This window comes from Monomorium pharaonis, chromosome 6 (assembly GCF_013373865.1).
Source record: "Monomorium pharaonis isolate MP-MQ-018 chromosome 6, ASM1337386v2, whole genome shotgun sequence".
Classification (NCBI taxonomy): Eukaryota; Metazoa; Arthropoda; class Insecta; order Hymenoptera; family Formicidae; genus Monomorium; species Monomorium pharaonis.
Window position 1 is genome coordinate 19688675 of NC_050472.1, and position 23191 is coordinate 19711865.

At 41.2% G+C, this 23191-nt stretch overlaps 2 long non-coding RNA genes across 4 annotated transcripts in view; one reads left to right on the forward strand and one right to left on the reverse strand.

Moving 5' to 3' along the window:
• Positions 1-23191, reverse strand: part of LOC118645979 — a 223271-nt gene that overhangs the window by 30583 nt on the left and 169497 nt on the right. For all 3 annotated transcript variants that reach the window (XR_004963610.1, XR_004963609.1, XR_004963608.1), the window contains exon 6: positions 3783-3932. This is a non-coding gene — a long non-coding RNA (uncharacterized LOC118645979). The remainder of the gene's footprint in view (positions 1-3782; positions 3933-23191) is intronic.
• On the forward strand, positions 16134-19077 carry LOC114254450. Its single transcript, XR_003625822.2, has 2 exons — positions 16134-17630; positions 18261-19077. It is a non-coding gene; the product is annotated as an uncharacterized LOC114254450 (long non-coding RNA).

Genomic DNA, 23191 nt, shown 5'->3' on the forward strand with positions numbered 1-23191 from the left:
TTGAACAATACGAGTACCGCGCTGTAGAACAGTAATTAAATGCATTTCGCGAGGCGTAGTTTCTTTTTTATCTTCTGAAAATAGACTTCGCGTCTTTGCGATTGTGACATTCTCCGATTCCGGCTCGATTTTTGTCCGATCGCTCGCACCTTGGTGAACTTTGGTACTTGCGCGGATACTTCGATTCACAATAGGTAGCTAATAATGCAACAAAAGGGCTCGCCGTAACCGGTTGAACCCGGAAAGCTCGTTTGGCCGCGTCTTAAGCCGCGTTAACAAATGCAAATCGCGACACGGCGACTTTTCCACGGGGATTAAGCTGGAGTATCTGTCTTCTCTTGTTCGGACACTTCGATTCCCAACAAATATCGTTCTATTCGTCCTTTTTTGCCTTGTGCGGTATTGCATAATTTGTCTGGCTGCGGATCGTGAGATCAAATGTAATGATCGTTGATACAGATAATAATGCGATACATAGTATATCTAATAAATATAAAATAGGAGAGAAAGTCAAAAGAAGAGACTTTTGTTTCTTTTTTTCTTAACCAGAATAAGACAGTGAGATATCGTGTGCATATCCTGCATATTTTATCTTAGTATTTTAACGAATATCCAAAAATAACTTTAATAAATTTGGTTATATTTAATCTTCGCATTATTGCCAACAATAAATTTTTATTTTTGTATAACAGGTTGTAAAGTGACATTTCTCGCGTATCATTGATCGAATCTTGTTAAAGCGTACTTGATTACGTCAAAGAATCTTTAGCGAGCGTTACATAACGAAAATGTGTCGAGCGTTGAGAAGCTCTTTTATCGTGATAATTGGATAAAACTTTGCACAAATGATTTAACTTTGGAACTATATCGTGCCATGGCATAGATATTGTAGGAATTTTGACGTTACAAAATGATATATGCTACTATGGTGTAGGATAATTCATGCGAAAAGAAAAAACCAATTGATTTCACACTTGTTCCACACTTAATTTCCAAACAAAAAACTAGACATTCTAAATTTCTTTCTTTTATTTTTTCTTCGCAACAGGATATCAAGTTTTTGTTTCATTTGTAATATATGACAATACAAGGTTTTAGTTTCGAAGGTACAAAAAGAATAAATTTATAGCCGAGGGAAACATTTTAGAGAAGTAAACAAAATAAAACAAAAGACTTTACAGACGTGGCCGAAATCCTGTTTGGTCCAGTTTCTGCTTTCCCGCAGTATATTTAGACAGAACACAGAAATAAGGGCAGCTCTGACTGCCTGAGACAGAAGAGAAAGGCTTAGGCTTTGAGTTTCAGAAGTCGACAGTCATTAAATTTTTCTCATGTGGTACGAGGGTAGTCCCATAAAAGTGGACATCACCACACTACAGATGTAGCAAACATGTAAATATAATGAAAACGCTCTGTTTTCCAGCATCGAAACGACCAACGAGTCGCCTTCAAGTAATTCTAAAGTAACAAAAAAAAAAAAGAGAAAAAAGATTTTATCGTTACGCGTCCAACAAGAAGTCATTCGGTATCATCCGCGATCGATCGCCCGAGACAAAAGCGTCGGCAATTAATCCGAGCGAGTGAAGCGAGCGCGGTGCGGTGCAGTACGGCCGGGCCGGTCGCGCCGGTAACGCAAAAAGGTTCTTCCCCGTCCTCTGCGGCGGGAAGCCCGCCGAAACGCGATTACGCCGTAATCGGCGGGTAGAAGCGAAGCGTGGAATTATCAGGATTTAAGGAGGCAACAAAGTGCGTTTTTACGAGGGTCCGTCCAAGGATGGCCTTTATAGTCCACCAAGCTCGTATTCCCGCCTGGTCTTCGCGTATCCTCTCCTTCCCTCTCCTCCCTCCCCGAAACATGCACGGATTGTGTATATGTATAAGCAGAGAAATACCGGAATAATCGCCGCTGAGATATAATTAAGCCACTAATGACCACCGTGGACCGTCCGTGGCGGAGGTCGATGCATCGGTCGGAGCCTCACGTTGCGCGATAATTATCAAATAAAATAAACACCTTCGAGAAGGCAGAGAGAGAGAGAGAGAGAGAGAGAGAGACATAATGAATCAAATCGGGGGCCCTCGGGTCGGGTCGCGCCATCGTGGCCTCGGACGCATTCCTCCGCGCGAAATGAATCGAAAGTACCGCGAACGCGACGACGAGATATTTCGTCGGGGGACGGCACTAATCGATATTATTACGCTAATAACGCGCTTTCGGCACATAATGGCGACGCTCTCGCGCGCTCGCGCGCGCGCTGGCGACCCGAGGCGCGTAATGAGCGTAATTACGCGCCGGAATGCTCAATCTGTTGGTAAACCGGCGCCGAGCCGGCCAATCTTCGGATAAGCAGCGCGCACCGACGAGATTTCACCGATGGAAAATTGATCTCGATAAACCGCCATGCACGCTCGGGCTAATAAGGGATCGAGAGCCGTGGGACAAGAATCGTGTTAATTGCGCGTGAATCCTCGACGTCGCGAGGTACGTGAAATTTCGAAAATTGCACCGATTGAGCGATCAAACAAATCTCCACGAATTAATTTATTATTTTAAAAGGGTTTTACGATGCCGCGGCGCTTCTTGCGACAAGCGAAATGAAAGAAGATCCGACGATAGGTGAAAAATTATGCCTTGACTTTGCAAAAATCTCGCTAGATTAGAAAACTTTAGGTCCTCTGATGCTTTTGTTGTCATTAGCATGCCTGACAGCTCGAAAAATCGGCGTGCCGGGGGAGGGGGGAGGGGGGAGGGGAACGTGCGAATATTTATTAGCGCCGAGAATCGATCGGCACCGACTCATCCGCACGCCTGCACCTCCCGCTTCGTATGTCACGCGTCGTTTCCCGATGAATGTTTGCTGCGCGAGATAAGGAGGCGCACAATCGTGCGCGCACCGCTGCGGGACAATCCGGAGAATGCTAAGCGGTATTTAATACCTGTACTTTTGCTGTACATCTGCCGCGCGCCATTAGCGATCAGCGCGGGGACCGTCCGCGCGACTGATTTATATTAATCAAACGGATAACGCGCGCGCGCAGAATATTCGAAGAACCATATCCCAGTGACGTTTAGTACCCGTATTAAAAGACAAAGGCCCACTCGTTGAGACCCCTCGCGAATAATTAAGTCTTGCCGTTCACTCGGTGCAATGAATTTCCCCTCGAAATAGCTTAACGTTATTTTATATAGCGCGTCTCTTTTAATTTGAAAATAAATAACACACAGAAAGTTTAAATAATATTTTACAAAGGCGCATATTTCATACACAGTTGGGAAATTTTGTAATTTAAATTTTACATAATAAATGATCCGCTGAATTTTTTTGTTAATTTATATATAAGATAAATGTGTAAGGTATTTAGATATAAAAATATAGAAATATTAAAAGAAGCAGTTATGAGTCAGTGATAAAGGGACGTTTGCCTGAAAAGGGAGAGTTCAAATCCCGACAAGCCGCGTTCAGAAACATCACTCGAGTCCCATTTTGTCTTTGTTTAACATTCCTCAATCAATAAGGATGAAATATCTTGAATGTTTCTGAGTGCAGTTCTAAAAGCGACCTCATTTCGTTTATGTGCCATTTACAAGTACATATGTTAGAAAGTAACGCAAGAGCTATATAAAAGGATGACACAAAAAAATACTTTGACATAATTTGAAAACAAATTACATAAGCATATCTCTTCATTAAAATTAATATTTATAATATGTTAAATCTAGCCACGTACATTTTATTCATCTCATTGTCTCATTTATCTTTTTATATTATCTGTTCACTTACCCATAAAAACAAAATGTTTTTTTACACGTAGATTTGGTCAACGGTGCTGTTTCATATAATCGCCTTGAGGTAACAATTCACGACATAAGGGGTGCTCGCATATCACTTCAATCTCGAGGGATCTCTCCGAAAGATACGCTGGATTCTAATCTACACGGAAAAAATAAGTCAGTTGTAACAACTAGAAATTTTCAGTTGGCTTAGTTCAGTTGAAGTAACATAAAGCTTATCTGCATTAACTGAAATGTTGTTCATATTAACAAATGCTTTCGATTGGAAAAACCGGAAATTTCTGTTATTAATGTGCTTATCACAACAGAAGATTCAATTATCACAGACAAAGTAACTCGGCTATAGCAATCAGAATTTTTAATTAGTTCAGTTCGGTTGCAGTAACATAAAGTTTATTTGCATTAACTGAAATAAACCAAATTTTCGTCTGGTTCCCAGGAAACAGACAATTTCGGTTGTCACAACCATAATTCTGTTGCACCAAAGGAATATTTTTTCCCGTGTATACAAATGATGATTACAACAATTTTAATTTTGCAAAAAGATACGATAAAAACGGTTTAAGAGAAACAAACGCGCAACGATGTAATCAGGGCTGATCCCCGAAGGCAGGGTGGGGTAAACGAGCCAAGCAGGATTTCTGGCGGTGTATTGCACGGCCAGCCACACCAACCCCGCACGGTTTTGCGTTAGTATAACGGGGACGGTCGAGGCGCGTTCGCGTAAGCCGCGATAATAGATTATGATAATAAACGGCATTGTGCCGACATAAAAGCGCCTAATACCGAGCCCGCGTGATATTCACGATTCTCCCGTGTCGCCCAATATCGCGCGGGGACCGCTGGAGATGTCGGATAAAAAAAAAAAGTGCCAGGTAGAGATTCGCGCCAGAAGAAGAGAGCCATCACGATCCCGAAACGCAATCTCTAACGTAATCTCTGGAAGATAAGAGATCTATTCTCCCTATCCGTTCTCCGTAAATACGCGCGCGCTTGTTTCTCGTATTTTATTAGCGCTTGACCTTTTTAATTCAATGCGCTATTATTTCTTTATTTAATGGCGAACGTGCAAATTTAAATTGCACGTTATATATATTTGGAATGTATATATTAAATGCAAATTATTTTCGAGATGGAGACGCGTCACGTGAGCCTTAATCTAAAACTTTACGAACTGCCGCTATCTACGATTTGGTTAAAATAATTACGATACAGTGGGGAAAGTGGGGAAATAAAATGTGCCATCTCCCGCGAAACACCGTCAAATTACCGCTCGTGCGTACGTTTATGTACATTTTACATTAATATTTTACATATATTATCGCGATATCTGAATCTTATTAGCGATCAATGTAATGCATGCTATCAGATACATAAGTAATTGCAGATTTCTCCGGGCAGAAATTACGCGAGCGTTTCCCCGCGAAGAAATCACGATTGCGAAAGTGCGCTCGTCTATTGTTGCGTCCGCGTCGTATACATTAGCGCGCTAATGATGTGTAATTATACGCTCTCCCCCTCCCTCTCCACCGTGAAAAATATGGACCAACCGATTACGACCGGACTTGCAGATTTTCGCCGCTCGTGACTAAAAATCGAGCACAACGACGGACATCTCGCGCCCGCATTTACCTGTTCCCCGAAGAGAGAGAGGGAGAGAGAGAGAGACTCTTCGTAACCGGACCGATTCACGGAAAGATCTGATTCTGCTTGAGCGGAGTTTTACGACGACCGGCTTCCAAAAATCAATGCGCGCTCAACGTCGTAATAATTTACGGCCGCTCTTAATTTTCCATTTACGGGCGCGTATACGCGTCGCCGGGCGAAACGTATTATAGTGGCATCTCGGCAGTTTCGTCGAGCCCGGCATGTTAATCTGGATCTCGAAATCGGGCTCTCCTCAGGCATACGGCTGGTGACGGAAGGAAGAGAACCCGAATCCACTCGCCGGGCGAACGAAAGGATACCAAGAGGATTCCGACGCATGACCCGGCACACGCTGCGACAATGCGCCGCGGCGATATACACGGCTGCACGCGTGCACGCGGTCCCGAGCCGAACTTTTGAGGAGCACGCGCGCGCGCGCGTGCGCTTCCTAAACAGTAGCATCCGCTTATCGCGGCGTCGCCGCCCCGTCGACCCTTAACGTCGAACGTTCCTACGAATTTTTTATGTAAATATCGGACGCGAGAGATGCCCCCTTTTATCGCGAGCGCGAGCATCAGCACACGACGGTGAATACCGCGTCCTCGCGACAGCGCGCGCGTGCCGTGCGCCTAACCCTCTCCGGCTTCAAGCGCAGACGCATACATTATGCAGATTACGGTACAAAAAGTGAATTATAATAAAAAATCAGCTCGATACATCTTTCCAGTCTTTGATAGAGACGGAGAAAAAAAATATATATGGGTAAATCTAAACGCGTCTCTCTTAATTTCTCGGTGCGTATTTTTAGAAAACGATCGATCGCGGTAGAAATGAATAATACGTGAAAAGTATACATTCCACGGAGAAATCGTTAAGACAAGAATTAATTGCCAATAGGAATACATCTCGATACATCAAGTAACAGATTACCCTCCGTTTGTATATAAGTTTAAAGAATTTACAGAATTTTATTTACATATCGAAAAACTATTAGGGATTATTCGAGGTGAGCAACAGGTCTCGTTGGAGATTCGGAATAATTTTTAACCTGAAATATCCTCCGTAATCTCCTAAGTAAATAAAATATTTCTTAAATTTTCTTAAGCGAGAAACTTCCCGAGGTGATTATAAACGTTTATAACGTTTAGAACGAAGAACGTGTGACAAATCGCCGCTGTAATTACGGCTGGGAAACCTGGCAGCGGGTTGACTGGTCAAAGCCGCGGAAAGGGGGAGCGGAGAAATTGCATTGTTTCGTGCGACTTCAAAAGAAGAGTCGATTTAATAACACGGAGGGAAAGGATGTACGCCTGACGTCGAAGATAAGAGTCCCAAGCGGGAAAGCGGATGTCGCGCGCGCGCGCGCGCGCGGCCGTTTGAGACACAATCGGTCAGGATGGCGCTATCGTAGCCGGTGGCGTGGACGTAGACAGCGAGGAGTAGTAGCGAATCGAGCGAAGTTCATTTCTGTGAGTTTCATGCAAATCCACCAGTCCAAGGGGAAGGGGGAGGATATACCCTCTTCTTCTCTTTATGAATACGAGATTAGGGCGCCGCGCGGAAGGCACCGTGGCGCGGCGGCGGCGGCGGCGGCGGCGATTCAAGAATTCAGGCAGCGCAACACGAAACGGGAATTCCTAATCGACGGACAGACGAGACAGACGGCGGCGGCCCCTGTGCCGTCCCGGTTCATTATAAATTGCGCTTATTAGTAAAACCGATCGTTTCACGTCGCGGTTAAACGCGGCCCGCGAAACGCTAATGTCGCGAGGACAAGTCACGCTTCCCCCTTTTTCTCCTCGCGCCGGTGACGTTCCTTTTCTTTTCTTTTTTTTTTTTTTTAATCCGTCGAACTCCACGGCGGACAATAATCGTCGCTATACGCCACGAAATCGCGAGCAATTCGAAGCCGTAACGATACGCCGTCGCGTTCCGGTAACTAATTTTAGAATCGCCGATAATATTACCCCGCGATATATTTACGCCCGTTAGTCGGATTAGCGGCAGCCAATCTTATCACGCGAGCGAAGATAACGTAATTACATCGATACAAAGTTGCGTTACCCTTCGCGATTTCCTCCGCGCGGACGGCGTAATAATTGTGATTAATGCTAATAGAGTAAACACATGCAATTTATTGAAAAAGAAAAAAAAAAGGGAAGACCTTGCCGAAGAAGAAAACCCCGAAGTTGTCACGCGGCGAACGTCCAACGGAAATTCGTACGGAGAGAGAGAAAAAAAAAAAAGAATAATTGTTTGGCGAGCGATTTTTAGGATCGACTGCCAGTTCGCATTAGCATGCATCGAGCCGATTCCGCGAGGTTTTATTTCCCGCGCTTGCGATTAGGCGCGACGTAAATGGCAGGCGTGCCGTACGTCGCATCGGTCGCTCAATCAGCGACGTAAAATTTTTACGGTCGCCTTCGTGTCCTCGAGTCAGTCGTATATTTTTCAGCGGAACGCAGAAAATTATTCGCGGATTCCAGGTCACCGGCTCGGGGAGGGTTTTGCGTGCTCGGCCCTAATTTGCGCGTCGCTGAAATTTCGCGATGCGGCCCCGCGATACACTCGAGATTAACGTAACGGGCGAACCTTCGATCGCGATGATAAAACTCACTGATCTTAACGTACGTTGAAACGCGCGTGGCGTACGACACACCGTAAAATCGCCAACTCGTCGGCATGCGTTAACGATCGGGGCTTTAAGATTCTAAGAACCCCACTTCGACTCGCCCGACGTGCAAGTGACACACAAATTTTGATACACTACGGATACACACCGTGGGCGTGCGGTACAATAGTAAAAAGTACAAGCTTCACGGATATTCTATCTATATAGTGTGTCTGCTGTCTCTGTGTGTGTGTGTGTGCGTGTGCGCGCGCTTTTGAAAAATCGATGTAAGTACCGATTAGTTTGGAGATACTATAGCTTCACGAATTGAGGTTCTTCAGGCAATGGAGGAACTGTGTCGTTACCGAAGTGAAGTAGAGGTTGTTTTCCAATGGAGTCATATCTAGATAGCGCTATCAAGTAGACGTAAACTACTGCTGTTTTCACACAGTTTACATAGACTGTATGTCTACGCGTTCCATCAACTATCTCCAGACGTTTGCAGAAACCACCTGCAAATCTATCGTGAGAATAATTCCTTGCCACACGCGGACTCCCGAATCGTCCTATGCGACGAACTCTTTCTATATTAATTTCCCTTTGGAAAAGGCTTAAATTACTTTAAGCTTTTACATATCTTAAATTACCTAAAAATTATCTAAAAATTTCTTTAGTAAACTTTTAGGTTTGTAAGGTAATTTTGAAAACTTTATTTAATTTCATTAAATAAATTTTCCATCACAGAAAGAGAGAACGTATCCCCCTCTCCTCCTCCTTCTCCTCCTCTCTGCAAAGTAGTATACGTCAATTATCTCGCGCGCCAAGTACACGTTTTGAGAATTTACGCGTACCTCGCCGAGAATGAGCGTGGTGACGAGCGATCACCATAATTCACGTCCTGCATTGTTAGCGTTAAAGGACGAGGCGTATTCGCCGCCTTTGTAGGCCTAGGCAATTCCCAGTCCGCCGCGAACCGATCGGACTTGACCACTTTTTCTCTCTCCGCTTAAATGCTGACGATCACGGTCGTCGTGTCAATTAACGCGGCCCGCGCGATAAACGCGAGTGTGCGGTGTGCATGTCCGAAGAATGGACGCCCTCGTTTTTAATTGAATCAACGCGAATCGAGAAACCGGCCCCTCCGCCCCCCCCCCACCTCTCCCTCCCTCCCGCCCTGCCTCCTTGGCATCGCCGCACCGCGATCGGAGTGTGTCCATTAAACGGCCGATCGTTTCAGATAGAGAAAGTAGCTAGAGTCGTTTTAATGGAGCCCGAGATCGCGCGAGATAACAGGATTACGTTTCGAATCGTCGAAACGAAAGCACCGGCGCCGATCGCCGCTTAAATCGCCGCCGTATGAAGATTTTTGACGGGCGAGTCCTTTGACTCCGCTCTCAGACAATCAAACGAGTCGTAAAGTTAAAGATAGTTCAAAGAAATCATTCACATCGAAATCGACAGACGTGAAATTCAAATGGGCGAGGTTTACGACACTGGAAATCGTGCCTCGGAACTTCGAGGAAACGGATATATTTCGGAGATCTGTATAATTCTTTCCTCGAATATCGCGCTAGAAAACGCGCCGTATTTTAATGAGGCGTTTCTTTTAAAGAGTGCACTAAATTATTTATAACACGTATTGTCCTCGTGCTCGTTCACGATGTGACGAAAATGTGCCCGGTTGGCTTTTAATATCTCTTCATAAAACATATGCTCTATCATAGCAAAGTTGAAAAATAACTTTAAAAACATCAATATTATATTATCGGCAACTTCAGCGGCTTGAAATTACGTTCGAGCTTTGTCCATTTTCGATTCACACGACGAATTAATTTGTATTTTTACTTCTGCATCGTTTCAATTATATTTCCACTTCTTATTTTAGGTATAAAAAGACGTGTCACTCAATTTGTATTTGCGACGGGGGAAGACCAACTAAGATAAGATTGAATCGAGATTGTTTGTCAATCTCCAATTAACTATACGACAAATAACTGCTGCGGCTGTTTGTTAGTTTTGGCCCTTTGCACGAACCATTGTTTAAGATAACATTTACAACGTGGATGAAGTGTACGCCGCGCGTCACTTTTACCTCTCGAACAAAATCGGACGTCACTCGGAGGCACGTTAATCCTCGCGGATTAATTTTTTTCCGAGGCGAGGAGTAATTCCGCAGTGACTTCAACGCAAGGCGTCCGTCGGATTCGACGACTGGCCGGCGCCAGCTCGGAGATAGCTCGCTTGCGACAGAGAGGTGCAGCGGCGGCTGAAACCAACGACACGCGCGGGGAAATTGGATTTCCGCGCGATAAGGCCGCCCGGCGGGGTGTAAAAAAATATTTTAACGCGCGTTTTAATTGTCGCGCGGGCCTCGCGCTCGTAGATAAGCAAGTTACACAAACGCGAGATAATAAATTATGGCTATTTTAATTGCCGTACGCCCCGGCCGCCTCTTCCGCGGCCGAGCTCTCGTCGCAACGTCGTGGCTCGCAACGTGGCTGCGCGCCGATAACGGGCCGCACGATATTCCATCCACCAATCGCTAATGATTTATCGCCGTAAGAAACGGCTGACTGTTAAACGCCCGTTCGCGGATTCGAACCTCGAAGACGGGCGCCGCTCCGGCGAAACGAGTCATTCTATCTCAGTCGAATTTCTCTCCTGTCCGCCCGCGCTTGCTCGCAATGAGATGCGCTCAGGAGCCGTTAGCGTCGCATTATTAACAACGTAATGGTAACAACGAGCAATCGTAATCTCACATTGCGGGGCTACAGGCGGATATAAATCTCCCTCTTTCTTTTTTTGCAAAAGTTTTCCTCGACACAAAAGTGATAATAGAATGTAGGGATAACGCGCGTTATTTTATATAACATCGTTTTATTTGCCGCGTCGAGGCTGCGTCTGTCGCCAACGATCGCCAGCGTCGACGATTTCGCGAGAGAGCGATGATTAATGTATTTGCGAAATAATCGACATCGCGAAACCGCGGATGAATAAAAAGAAAAAAAACCGGCTCACTCGGTCTAATTAGAAATAGAGAAAGCGAGCGAGCGAGCGAGCGAGCGCGCTCCCCACCCGTTTCGCGTTGTAATTAATTAGCCCCGGGGGAACTATTTACCCCCTTTCCCCTTTCCCTGCCTTCCCCAGTCGGCTAAACAAATTGCAGCGATATTAGAAAACCGGACGCATGCACTGTGAAATAAAAACTGTGCGGTGTGCGTTGCACCTTTCGGTTCGGAGAAAATTACTTTCCCGCCTAAACGTTCCAAATTTCCCGTGTCCAATTTCACTAATTGATCCCCTAGACAGCCTAGAAAATTCACAATTGCGAAACATATATCATTCACAATTGTGAACATACTTCTCTTCCAATTCGTTTGTTCTCCCAGCGACGCACCGTCGCCACCAGAACCCGAAGCGCAGGTCAGGTAGCGTTCCCTTCCGATCAAGTGCATTTTTGTCCTTTGACGTACTTTAAGCAGTCGTCGTAGATCACACTCGTCTACGGCGTGTAACAGGTCGGTCAATTCCGATTAGCTTATCCCTCCATGCCGTCCGTCGTCGCGGTGAACACATCCGACGTAGGCGAGACAAGACGATCGCAATTAGGCAAACGTCCGTTAATACCACCACGCTGTTGCGCACCTCGCTATCGCGGATGTCTCGGGATCAGTTTCATAAGTGGAGGCTTGTAAAGCCGCGATCGAACGCCGCCGTGAAATATCGCTCCTAATAGCGCGCGTTCGTTGCGCCCCGCGCCGTAACTGTCGCCGATTAACGACGACGAATAATTCCGACCGCGCGCGTTGGACTATTAATTACAATCAATAACCGCCGCTCGATCTCTCCCTTCCCTCCCCCCTCCCCCCCGTCGTGCGTCCGTCGCGCGTTTTCTCACGATCAGCGGAATCGTAATCACGGGGGAACGGAAAAGACACTCAGGGATAAATTCCCCCTCCCACCCTCCGCGGCGTTTCTTTCGCAATTTTCATTCCGCGCCTCCGGCGGCGGCGGCAATTACGCTTCCCGGCACAACGCAGGCCTCTCGTGTATATCAATCGCGTTTAATTAGTCGTCGGCGAACCGCTGTGTACAGTATCCGTGGTATAAGTAGGCGCGGGAATAAATCGCGGCGACGCGGATACGCGCACGAGAAGTATCGGCAATGCGACACCGTTGACCCCGGTGGTGAATTCCCTTTCTCGCCTTCCTCTTCTTCCACTCCCTTCCCTTCCTTGCTGCCTCGAAAAATCTCATGCCGGCGTGGGCGCCATTAATCGCCGGCGATATAGGCCCGGAAAAGCACGCGTTCCCGCTGGTAGCAATTAATTAAGTAGGCCTGGGCCCGTACCTCCTCGTCCCGCGAGATAAATCTTGAAGAGATATCACGGCGCTAAACACACAGATTTTTTTCTCTCTCGGTAACCGATTTCTCCGCGTGAATGGGATCTTTTCACAATGTAAAACATATCGAAGATGTGCGGGACACAACAGGTGAAAGTAGTCAGAAAATTGTCCCCACAATTTGTATTGATTAAGCATTCAATGTACTAAACTGCATTTAGCCATTTTGTTTGAAAGATGGTTTATGTTTTTTTATTTATTGATTATTATAATTTTATTTACTAATTATTACACGATTTTATAAATTTAGTATAATGGGATTACAAAGAAATTTTATTTGATGTTTATTTAATTTCTTGTATATTATGGTGTTTTTTAATCCTTTAATGTGTAACTTTATTTTACAATGTTTATCTGTATTTAGATTAACACGCGATGTAACACAGTATGTATAGCCAATCTGAAAAAATTTTTAATTCCAATCTATTTCTCTCTTTCTTAGTAAAATTCGAACTATTCAATCATCGAACGCTAAGAAATCCATTTGATAAAACTTCAAGGTAAGATTTGTACGCACATCTTATTCAAAATTTAAACACTTTGATACTTTGTGAGTTTCCGGAGTGACAAGTTGTGTGACACGATTACGATTGGGGCTACCTCAAACATGACGTTTCTGTCAGTTTTTGTCGGATAGTTCGTGCAATCAGTGTTTCTTATGGGTGTGCCTAAACATTTTTTTTCCGAAAAGGAAAGTAAACAAAAGCGCGATATCTAAATAATAGGGCGATACGATATTAACGGACATTCGCTGACACCGGTTTCACTTATCTAAGCAGGCATCGAATCTCTGGCACGCGTTTCCTCTTGACCCTAACCGCACGAATGGTACAAATTTGGTGAATGCTTTTCATATAGAATGCAGACGTTTTCATAAAACGTATACAGCGCTATTGTTAAGGCTGATGTAATAACAAATAATGTGAGGTGTCAAATATGTATAACAAATCAAACTTAAGTTCATCACACGCTTTATAAAAGATTTAAAAGCTTCGGGATCTGCCATAGTTAAATAATTTTTTCATTTATCTTTGTGAAGGAATCGATTTGCTGTCAATGATTGATATCCAAAGTAGATCTTTCTGACGGAATATAATTGAGGTTTATTAATGTTGATGTCCAACTGGCATAAAGAAGAAATCGTAACACACTAAATCAAATAAACGATGCGAAAGTCGATGACACATTCCGAAATTCTTAGCGAAAGCCTGTTACTCGCAACGTGTGGAAACTTTATAACTACTGGGAATTCAATGACAGCAGCTGAATTGGGACAAAGAAGACTTTTTACAAAGAAGAACTTTTTACGTACTTTTCGCACGTCACACGTTAACTAAATGCAACATCGAGGGAGAATCATGATATAAATTTCGAAATGATTTCAACACGTTCTATATTTTAGTGCACTGCATGTCTTCTTATTCGATATATCGGGCGTAGGAAGAGAAAGTTGGTGTTATTTCGTTCGTTTAGACGGATCGTGTGTGTTTCTAAGTACCTCCGCCAAAATTTCGCCAACAAGACACCTCGTACAGTGTAAAAACTTGGTTGATTGATTAATTTGCGCTCAAAGCTTTCATGGTGTAAGAGCATAAGGAAAAAAAGAACGTTCTTTGTTCACTCGAGTTCACTTGAGAATCAACACGCACTAGTCAACCTCGCATCGATATCACCGGGTCACGTTTAAATCCAAGACGTTTGACATTTGAATCTCAAAATCTCTAGCTCTTGCTCGTTATTTTTTTTTCCGTTTATTTTGAAGCAACAATAGTTGCATCGGTCATATTGTGTAGATATTACAGAGTAATTGGAAATTGTGAAAACGGCTGCCCCCTTTCATCGAGCCTAAACATTGTTTGAAGCTTAATGTATCTTTAAGAATGATAGTTTTGATGCGATTATTTTAGAGTAGTAAATCCATTTTGGTAAAGTGGTTTTCAAATACCGATTGATTACGAAATTTGTGATGCCCACATGTTAAAACTGCGCTCTTTCACAATGCTTTCCATCTAGCTACTCAGTAGATGTTTGTTACGTCATTTACCATTCGATATAATGAGAAACTGAATAAATTCAAACTATGCACTTTATATTGCGGGAAGAATACACGACATGAGATCAATGACGTATGCGGAACTACGCGTTTCATGCGGTTTTACACTAGATCGGGGTACTCAAAGGTAAAGAACGTCCCAACACACTAGAAGACACCCCGTTGTAATGTCACACCGAACCTCCTTTGAATTATCAAAACAGCGATCATCACTGCGCTTCACTACGACGATGATAGCATGATGAAGGGGAAACTTCACATACCTGGGTTCATATCCTGCAGGCTCTCGGTTTTCCTTTAAGCCGGCAGTAGCACTCGCACCCTTGAGCTCTCACTGTACTTTCTTGAAGCACAAAGCGATCTTTTTCTCCGGCTCTTCTTGCAACTTGTCGATAGTGTCCAGCACTTTCCACTTTTAATCGAGTTTCCACTAGATATCCTGCGCGGGTCGAGAGACCACGGACGGAGGAAGCGCGATAGGAACGTAGAGAGGAACGATATTGGAGCACACACAATCTTCCGCGTTCGCGAGTTGATGGGCGAGTTCACCATCCGAGCAGTCGTAGATCCCCGTGGCACGTCGTGATACTAACTATAATACGTTCACACAAGATATAACACGCCTTACTTTGACCCTTTGACACTGGACGTATATTCGGACGAATCACCGGACAGTTTGATTTCGTTCATTGCACACAAAGTGATCTTTCTGTAAAAGAGAGATTTACTTCAGGGTGCCAAGGTTGTTTCGATTCTTTTCCCAATTAATCCGGTGACTCGCCGTTCTATAAGGTTTGAGAATAGTTGAGAGATTATTGGTTTCCAGAACTCAACCCATCAACTCGCCAACAACGAATGAATGTAGGCCCTTCTCCATGCACCAAGTCACTTCTCTTAAGTTTACATTTGAAAAGTTCCTTGAGAAATCTACATTTTTGAAGAGTCTCTTCTTTTCCTGTTTTAATATCTCAGTACAATCCGGTAACAGTCAAGGAACTTAATATCTCTCTCCTATTCTTTCCTAATTTAATAGATATTTTCTGTCGGTTGGAACAGAGCACGGGACTTTTGTCTTTTCTTCTTTCCAGTGGCAACGTAAACTTCCTTTGTCTTCCTCGTCCTTTTGTTCTTCTTAATGGATTTCCGTCCTTTTTGTGATGCAGCGTTACCAGCTCTTCCCAGCTCTTTTCTCCTGTCACAAATAGTACGAACGAACGAAAAAAAAAAAGAAACAACCGCGTTACATTCGCGCGAAAAAGCAACCCCTCAGCGAACGAGCGTGCGAAAGTCCTTGACGAGGGGGTGCGTTGTACGTGGCGCGATAACTGTCGGGGCTCCGTGGCTCTCTCCTCTTTCTACACGGATATAATATTTTAATGAAGGAAAGGCCGGACAGAGCGAAGTGCCCGCGTCGGCTCGCGCTGCCCAACTGGTCGGTTCCCCGCCCCTCCGACGGCTTCCACCCCTCCCTAAGACGCGAGCATGCTCACGCGTTCCCACCACTATAATCCAACGACCATCTCTACTGGATACCGCGAGTTTCTCCCCCTCTATACGTCATTCGCGAGTGCGCGGCGGGCGCAAAGTCGCGCCAGCCAACCGCGAACCTAGAATGGGCGGGGAATCCCCCTCTCCTACGAGGATAACTTGATCGGCGGTGTTGGATGCTGCGCGTGTTGGTGGGGAGCTCTCCCTTCCGCTCCGACCACATTGACATAATCGTCGTTACCACCACTACTACGAAATCAACCCCACCCGCACCCTCCCTAACACCACCATCACACTATCATATCACGTATCTCTACTACCAACAGAGCCGGCGTCGCTACAAGGTCCGGCCACGGAGCTCCGAAGACTCGGAATACTCGGTTGCGACAGCGCAGAAGCCGCGGACGAAGAGATGCTGGTCGCGTTTGATAGTGGTGGGAGAGAGAAGAGGGTCGAGTTGACCGCGGTCGCGCGCGCGTCGCGTCGACTGCTCTCTCCTGCCGGCCTGCAACTTCCCGGATATCTTTCCGGTAAACTTTCCTCTCCTCGCCGTAGCCCCGGCTTTTCCCGTCCTGCTCGCTCCGCCGTCGTTTCACGCGTCCGGACGTATCGTCTGCCGTACTGGCCCGAACCGAGATCCAGGATTTCCGACCGGCGCGAGAGACGCCGACGACATCGCGGGCTGCGTCGCAAGACCGGAAGAATTCGTCGTTCTTTCTCCTCCTCGTCTCCTTCTTTCTTTGATTTCCTTCCGACGAGACGTCAAACCCGACGTAATAAACGTGAAAAGTGTTCTGCTCGCTCGTAGATAATGGAACATGTGCTAATTGCGTGTTTTTTTTTTTTCAATGGTGACATAAAGTTCGAGATAAATCTCTTGATCGGGAGGTAACGTGTGTGGGGTGCGCGAGACACTCTGTATTGGGAACTATTGATTCTTGGACCAAGATGGAGTCTCCGTTCCTTTGCACGCATACATCGTCCAATATTAAGATATATGCATCGTTGTTACTTGAAATATTTTCTTCTCAAATTAATACAACGCGTCGCATTATAGGCTTTGTATGATTAGTGTTGTTAAATTAAATACGTATAATTCAAATCATCAAAATCCACGTTATCAACATAATTTGTCATTCTAAACAATTCTGTTGCTTTAATTATGTGAATGTTGTAGGTCGAAGTATAAACGTGCTGTATCTACATTATTAAATGGAAAAAATCAAAATTAAAATTGAAAGATTATAATATAAGCGATAAAGTAAAGTGTCTTTATTATCGGTTCCTTTATCGCAGATATCGGTACCTTTCAGACTGCAACTTTGGCCATACTTGACACTGAGCCTGTCTTAAATTGTTCTTTCTTCTGTGTTTCACTCATATATATTACAATAATAAAAAAAAATTGATAAATATAACAATACTTGCATTAATAACCACAATAATAATATATGTAATATTAAATTCACAGTGAAGCAATACCGTAATAGCGACAAGTTTGCAAACAAGGAATTAGGCTGTGCGTAACGAGTGCAGCAGAAGTGAGACCGAAAAACTAGTGAATTGACGATAAATCTCTTCGAAACCATCGTTTGCAGAAAGTCCTTTTTCATCATTAATCATTGATTAGTCAGGTAAATTTAAATACTATAATCTCTCTGAAGGAGAGCGCCGTTATTTTTAAATCTACTATGTCGACACTAAAATTATTGATATTATTAATAATTCATTATCAATAACAACTCAATCAGCAAAATATTTAAAAATATTTTCAATAATATTTAAAAAACATTTGAAAAAACTTTTTTTCGTAAAAAACGATAAATAAGTAATGAGATAAGTTCCTCTTTTTTTCATTAAAAAACATTTCTTTTACCTTTGCACAAATATTTTTTAAATATTTAATACAAATTTGATTCAAAATAAAAAAAATGTTTTCTTAACATTTAATAAACGTCTGTTTTAACCGTTTAAAAATTGTTTCTTAAAAATTTATCTCGAATAATCCCGGTTTCTTGCTGTGACACTTGATAATTTTATGCCGTGCCGTGACATTCGTGACGCACGTAGAAGTGCCCATTTCGACTCATGCAAATACTCTTACCAGGTTTATATTGAATTCGTTATTAAATTTTTTTACAACAAAAGCAAAAAATCGTTTGCATTATTTAATAATTTTGATAAATCCAACGTAACCTCAAAATCTAGCATCGCTTTATTTCTACAATAATTTTGTAAGAGGGAGAAGACAATACATGTTTCAGCCAAGTCACAGTCGTACCTGCTAAACATGCTTAATTTCTGCGCCCGGAAAAATGGTCACCAATTGTCAACCGCCATCGACGTTGCTTGACTTTGAAGATCGTACGTAATCTAACACTTTGTTATGACCCATGAATACTTCATGTTTATGCATACATAATTGTTATGTATCATTTTAATAAATGTTGTCAGAAGGATAAAACATGTATAGTTAACTTATATTTCTTATAAATAAATGTATAGTTTTAGTTTTTTACTGATTTTTACATATGCAAAATAGCATGTGAAATAACTTATGAAAAGTTATATCCATTTTTTGCTCTGTTCGTGAAAAAATACGAGATAGATGCTATTTCTTATAATTTTTGAGTATTGTTAATATGCTATATTGTTTCTATAAGTGTAATATTGTCTTATTCTCTACTTTTTTTATGTTCCAATGTTTCAATTTGTGCTTCTTATAATTTTTCTTTACGCTTTTCACTCTTTCATTACATTAAATTCACTTTTCCTAATATAAAAAAGTGACAAATGTATAATTTCAGGTAGAAAATCAACTGCGCGAAAAAGATAATATCAAGTAAAGAGATTCAATTTTTTATTTTAAAATAATATCACTAGTCATAATGTGTGTCCTCTTATCATTTTGATTTTATAGATATTTGAGGAAAGAAATAATTACTTTTGTATACGTAAAAAATTTTGCCTAGCGAATAGCGAATTCTTTCAATTCTTCGAATCATTGGGGCAGCCATATTCTATCCTTTTATGAAAAATTCTAAGCGGAAAAAAGTAAAATAAAAAAGAAAAAAGTAAAAATTTCTACTGGCTCTTATTTAAATAAGCGAGCAAAGGTTTCCCTACATTTATGACTCATTTTTATTTTATTCTTGTACCATCACAAGGTTGTATTTCACGAATATAATATTATTTCTGCGATGGCTTTTTTATCGATAAACTAATAATTAAATAATCATAAAGGCTGAGTAAGAGTCACAAAAGATGCGATAATTAGAGAGGAAGAATGTACAAACAAATTTTCAATTGTTTTTCTGAATTACTTATAATGTACAAGTATCCCTAGTGCCGGACACCTAAGACTTTTCTTTCTTCTAATAAATAAAACAAAACCTTTTTGATCGCAATCAATTTTTCATAACACAGTGCTTTGTGTTATATTAGGTTTTCTTTCTTCATCTAATTTACTGCTTTATTTGCAAAATTCGCTACCAACCGTGTAAAATTTTATATCGGTGTGGAACAACATGATTTGTTTAACACGGTCCATGTTAAGTTCCATATTATTAAGGATTCACGTTGAATTTTCCATGCAGCTCGTTTGATATTTTGAATATAAGTAGACTATTGGAAAATATCTCATGATATCATTGATTAATCATTCATTGATACGTAATTAATATGTATGGAATAGTTATTACATCATTATTATTGACGGAGCATAACGTAGCGATCTTAACCATTAAATTTTATAATACTCGTAGTTTAAAATGCATAATTGGCCTTAAAATATGCATGATATTTCTATCTATTGATTTAGATAATAATTGATATATAAGAATTTTCAAGATTATTAAACACAAATTTAATATTAGAATTTTAAATTTTAAAATAGTAGATTTAATATAGCAGACAATTTTGTAAAATTTATAATAAGATAGATTGTATTAGTTTTATATTATGCATTTTCGTTCAATAATATTTCTAATATTGCTAAATATTAATTTGATGACAAATTTTAGATGTGTAGAATCCAATATCTTAACTTTTTAAAAGAACTTTTTAATAATATATACCAATGTATGTGTGGGCTCCTGGTATTAAAATAATAATGTAACTTAAAATCCAAAAGTCGTCTGTGAATTGGAAGACATCAAACTAGGAAAATTTAAACATTATGCACACTATAAAAGAAATAAATTATTATAAGATATTATATAATTTTATCTTTTGTGTAAAAGAAATAATACGATATAGATATGATAATCAATCTATGTTGAATAGTTTTTGGTAAAATCAAGGTATACCTTTGACCAATCCGCTAAGCACAAGAATGCACCCCGTGGATGATTATGAATTATGATAGATTCGTGACTTTCTGTTTCTAGTCAGGCATAATCGAGAATCGGTTGCTGGAGAATTGTTATTCGAAAGAGGTTGTGATCGAGGAGGGATGAACTGTGATTTACAAAGCAAAGGAATTGAAAAACGAAAATGTGAATGGTGTACGAAAAGAGAGAAATCTCTTCCGTCAATTGGAGGAGATTTTTCTCTTTTGGTCCAACCAAAAGGACTCCACGCCTCTGTCCCCCGCCTCTTGGGTAGTTTTATTGCAGGATTGAGAATTCTAAAAACATCTCTAGCCAGGTGTTTCAAGAAAAGGAGCGATTCATATAGCGATTTCAAAGCTACGAAATCGTCGCCTTGTTCAAATATTCACACCTGTCCGCGAATTGACCGTGTAACGGCTAATTTATAAATTTTCTCACCAAACTGGATTGTGTTACAAAATACCTGTAATAATTATAAGTTCGGTTATTATATCATTTGATTGTTTTGAACTTTTTGTATTACTAGACTACTAGGTAACATCTTTTTAAAAGTAGAATATAAGTACCTTATAACTTGTGTTAGAATATATAATCGAAATTATTGAATAAAATAAAACTGTTGGCACGCAAAGCGAGTTTCACGGTTGATGAACGAGCTTATTCATTGAATATTTTTTTGTACTTTTGCGTTTATTTCAAAATTATTGACAAAAATGAAAAAATGGTATTATATCGATTTAAAGAAATTAGAAAAAGAATTGTTACGGATGTTTAAAAGAAATATCCTTCTTCAGAAACAAAAGATAGGAAAACAAAAAGTCAGGTAGGTGGCAAAGGTCATGTATCCAACAGTTATCCAAGGAATATATGGATATTAAGAAGGTTCATGCGTGACTCTCTAGTCAATTAACACGAATTTCCTAAACTATTATTTTATTCATACACAAAGTATATGAATAAATAATTTAAAAATAAATTATTTTTAAGATAAATTAAATAAGTCTTTAATAAGCTCCTTTTAAATTTAAATATTTTTTTGATACTAATATAATTTGAGTTCTGCAAATGTCAACTAGATTTGACAACTTAATCTATTCTTAAGGGTTTAGATTAGTTTTATATATGTAAATTTACTGAACAACGTGGCAGAATAATATAAATTAATAAGTCAAGGAATGACATTTAAGATTTTCAGAAGAAAAAGGGTCGTGTCAAGAAATTATGAAAACGATGCTAACAAGTCCCAGTCTCCTCTAATTCGTTATATGCATGACCACCTTAAGAAAAAAATAAGTTCTTTTTGCCATTCAGACTCAAAACTGCAAGTTTCTGCAACTGTATCTCACAGATATAGTTTATCTTACAAGATAACAAGCGAATAACTAAATGTACTTGTTACAAAATAAGACAGATATCTGACAGTTCCTGAACATCTCCAACTGTTTATAAAAATGTTAATACAACAAAAAAAAGAAAAAGAGAAGAGTTTATAAAAACAAATGTTTCTTTAAGGGAAAAAAAAACAGATTTAAAATTAGACATTAACTGATAGATAACTGATAGATATTTTACATCATTATTTATGTCTGACAAACAAAGCAATCAGTATATTGAAATAGTTACTGATTTTACCAGATATTGATGAAAAATCTGGCCATTATCATTAAAATTAAACATCATCTGAAGAATATTATCAATAACTGATTATTGTATACAGTCACTGATTGTCAAATCGAATATCAATTGAGAAGCGTTACCAGTTACTAATTCTCGTATTCAGTCACCGATAAGATATTACGAGTTACTGATGCGAGCTGTTTCAACATCATTAGTTACTGATGCAACTAATCAGTTCTTTTCCTTAAGGAATTTCTCAAGATGCTGCTATCTAACTATTTCCCTGATGCTTTAATAAATTTTCATGAAATATTATGGCAAAGCGAGAAGCATAATCGACATTCGATTGTATTTTTGTTCGTTAATGTCATCCATTATCCGTTGTAATATGTATATTTAAAAAATTAGCATAACTCCATTGTGCTTCTACGCTCGCTTAGCAGGCCGAAACCTGACCTCACCCTTGCGGTGCCCACCCCAAGTACAGATACGGTGGGAAATTGTCTAGTTCACGTGCGTGCACATGGTGTACGCCCGGTCGCGTGTTCGTCCCTCAAGGACTCGAAGGATACACTCACGTTGGCACGACCGCCCGGCAGCTCCGGCGGTGCATGGAACGCGCGCGACGGTTACCAAAGCACAGGTGAGAGCTCTTCGGGGAGGATTTTCTAGAGAGAAATGGCGTCGTGGAAAAAAATAATGGCAGAATGAGCAGCGGTGAGACCAGACTGGACACTCTCGTACACGTCGTAACTTTTGAATCGAGAGGGAAACCGGATCTACTAGACAGTCGGGCGCCGCGAGCTGCACCCCTCTTCGGTATCAACCACGAGGGGCTGCCGGCCGTTCTTCTCCATATAACTTTGACCGTCGATACATTATTTTTGATTACTCTTTGAAACTATGAGCATTCGAATTTGATCTAATATTAATCTTCTCTTGCAGATATATGCGTGGATAACTACCGTTTGAGAGATTTTAGTCGTAGGAACGTAATTTCTGTGAAGAACGTGCTAGAAATAAAAGTTAGTGTAACATTATTCGACGTCACGTTTTACACACAGTGAGATTTCGACTTTTCAATTCGTTTTCCTAACAAAACATTCTTGTCTTTAATGTCTTGGGCTGAGGGAAAACAAAAAATTCTTCAACATTATTGTTAGTCTAATCAGCATTATTTTCCTTATAGATATCTATTTCCTAGAAATATTTACGTTCTCAAGATCTGTGTATTTTCATACCAAATT